Source organism: Etheostoma spectabile, chromosome 2 (genome assembly GCF_008692095.1).
Source record: "Etheostoma spectabile isolate EspeVRDwgs_2016 chromosome 2, UIUC_Espe_1.0, whole genome shotgun sequence".
Taxonomy (NCBI): Eukaryota; Metazoa; Chordata; class Actinopteri; order Perciformes; family Percidae; genus Etheostoma; species Etheostoma spectabile.
The window spans coordinates 20,223,440-20,226,034 of record NC_045734.1 but is presented as its reverse complement, the minus strand read 5'-3'; the positions used below and the strand labels follow the sequence as shown (position 1 = coordinate 20,226,034).

Genomic DNA, 2,595 nt, shown 5'->3' with positions numbered 1-2,595 from the left:
ACATGTTTACATGCTTTAACGTAATTTTTTTCTGTCATACTGTCTGTCTGAATGCACCTGGATTAACGCTCTTTCTTTAAGTCCCCCTTCCAAAAATACTCAGTTTACTATGATTGGTCAGCGTTTCCGTGTACTCTGCATGTGCGTGCTCAGAGTCTCTGCAACATCAATGTAGCACATAAAAGCAAAGCAGCAGCATTTTTAACTGGTCATGACGTCACAACTATACAGAAGTCCTAACTGATGATACTTTCACAGTATTTAGATAGCACCTCGACCTGCTTTATAATAAAAAAAGACATGGAAGAAAAAGACATACAATAAGTAACCTTCAACACATCTGATATGCTACCTCTATAGCATATCCTCCACAGCACATAGCTTCGTTGAATATTAATGACAACTGGACAAGTTGAGCTGAGTCTTCTTGCAGGCTTTCTATTCCACGCTAGAATGGCTTGAAACCAAGGCACTTTTTCCACACAAAAACTGTTACAGAGTCGATGGTATAACTTCAGGTATTAGCTTCAGACAGTAATGAAATACGTGTGGCAGGGCACCTTTAACAATGGATCAACGACTGTGTAATGTGAAAAATACCTGTAGGACCCTGTAGAAGTTTCATCACTCGTCTCTGCAGTTCCTTTGAGTTTCATCGTTCATCGTTCGGTCTTACAGTCTGCAAGTTAATTGTTTTTGTTATTATTGCTCTCATCAACTTATTTTCCAGCAGCAGCAGCAGCAGCAGCAGCAGGCAGATCAGCGCTGATCTACCCATGTTACCTGCTCAACACTAAACAGCAGTCAGACACAGTTGAACACAGTGGCGCATTTATTAGCTAAAGAGCCAGATATACTCACTCAGGAGTTGGTGGAGACCAAAACCAGAGCTAAAAGGAGAGTTATTGGACTTGTGTTTGTCCGGTGGCCAGAAGCAAGACGGATGTGTGAATATGCAAATTTTGGCTAACATTTTGCCATAATTATATGCTGCTATAAACTTTTATAATATGTCATTTTAACAATACATATTTTGTATAGTGGGTATTTTATATTAAGTGCAGTGTTGCAAGTGTGTTTTTTTATTCATGTAGTGCCTTTTTGTGATGTCTGTTCTCTATGGAACAATATTCATGTTGTCCAAGATACATTTCTCTTTAGACAAAGTAACCTTGAACCTTCAAGGCATGGCATGCTTATTGAACCGAGAACTAATAGGCCTAAATTAAGAACTGTGGGGACATGAAGGCAAACGTTCTGATGAAACAGATTGGACGTATCTTATGTTATCTTCGGTTGCGATTCCAAGCATCTGCAAGAGTTACATTTTGATGTGCTTTTTAATGTTTCTTTTCTGTTGAGATTGTGAAAATAAAATGGATTCTTCACTTGGGTGATATTACATTCATGTGCTCCCTCCCTCCCTCCTCGCCCTCTCTCCCTCCGCATGCTCTCATCTCGTCCTGCAGGAATATACTCTCTTCTTCCTCCGCTGCTGCAGCCTGAGTCTGACACAACCGGCATGTCTGCAAACTGAGAGCCGCACAGGAAAGACACAACCCCCCCTTTAAGACGCACAACTTGTGTTTTCTTTCTTCCCACTGAAGCAGAAAAGAAGGCTGGTTATAATACTGCGACGAGCCTTTTATTTTTGGAGGGAAACATACTTGGATAAGGCTCACAACAAGGTAAATGAAACCCGAACAACCAAAGACAAGGGATGTGCGTGTGTGTGGCTTTTACTGTACGGGACCGGATGGTGATAGGTTTGTGCGCGGGGTAAAAGATGCTGATGCTTCCACGATGTGAATGTAACGTATTGGCTTCTATGGGATATTTAAGCTTGTGGGTGCAGTAATTTAACAGCGAGTAGGCTACATACTGTACGCTACTGTAATTGTGCCTAAACGCTACACCGCACTAGGAGCTGTGAGTGAATACTGAATGGGTTCACGTGAGGGAAAACTGATGCTGCTGCGCTGCTGCAGAGACTGATGAAGAAGAAGGAAACCAGGAAATGATTTCGGTTCGCCCAGCTAGTGCAGATTCGACTTTGGGGCGAATGAAAATGACTCGAGGACGAAGCAGTGATAGAATAAGGAGTGCAGCAAGTTTTTCAGGAGGATTTTTTCCCCTGCTAGTCTGCTTTGCCGCAATGGCAAAGGGATGCTGTAAAATGCAGCAAAACTACCCGTGGGGTTATGTCGTAAAAAAGATTGTAAAAAATAAGTACAAAAGGTCACCTTAAAGTCGGTCTTGAGCTAAAATGACCATAAAGCACCAATGGTCTGTAAACTCACAACTGAGTATCTTGGACACAAAGTCCCAGCAGCAATTATTATAGAAACATAGCAGTTTTCATGTAAGGTTATATTGAAATGGCTATGATTCACTTTAAATCCCAAGACAAATACTATTGGGTCAGATGATAGGGAATAAAATGCCATAATGCCCAATAAAACCCACGAATGAGAAGTGTAAGACCTTGAAGAAGTTATTCTTTTCTTTGACGTGTAATGCCCTTGCAGTGGTGTTCTCCAAGGCCCATGTACTGACATAAACCATGCCTATTTACTCATCTCTGACCTCTGTTTT

The 2,595-nt window shown here is 41.4% G+C and overlaps 1 protein-coding gene across 1 annotated transcript in view; it reads left to right on the top strand.

Moving 5' to 3' along the window:
* The first annotated feature begins 1,450 nt into the window (after positions 1–1,450).
* The window catches only part of cplx2a (complexin 2a), a 17,525-nt gene continuing 16,380 nt past the window's right edge, over positions 1,451–2,595 (top strand). The window contains exon 1 of the mRNA XM_032530645.1: positions 1,451–1,688. The gene's annotated coding sequence lies outside the window, so the exon portion shown is untranslated. The remainder of the gene's footprint in view (positions 1,689–2,595) is intronic.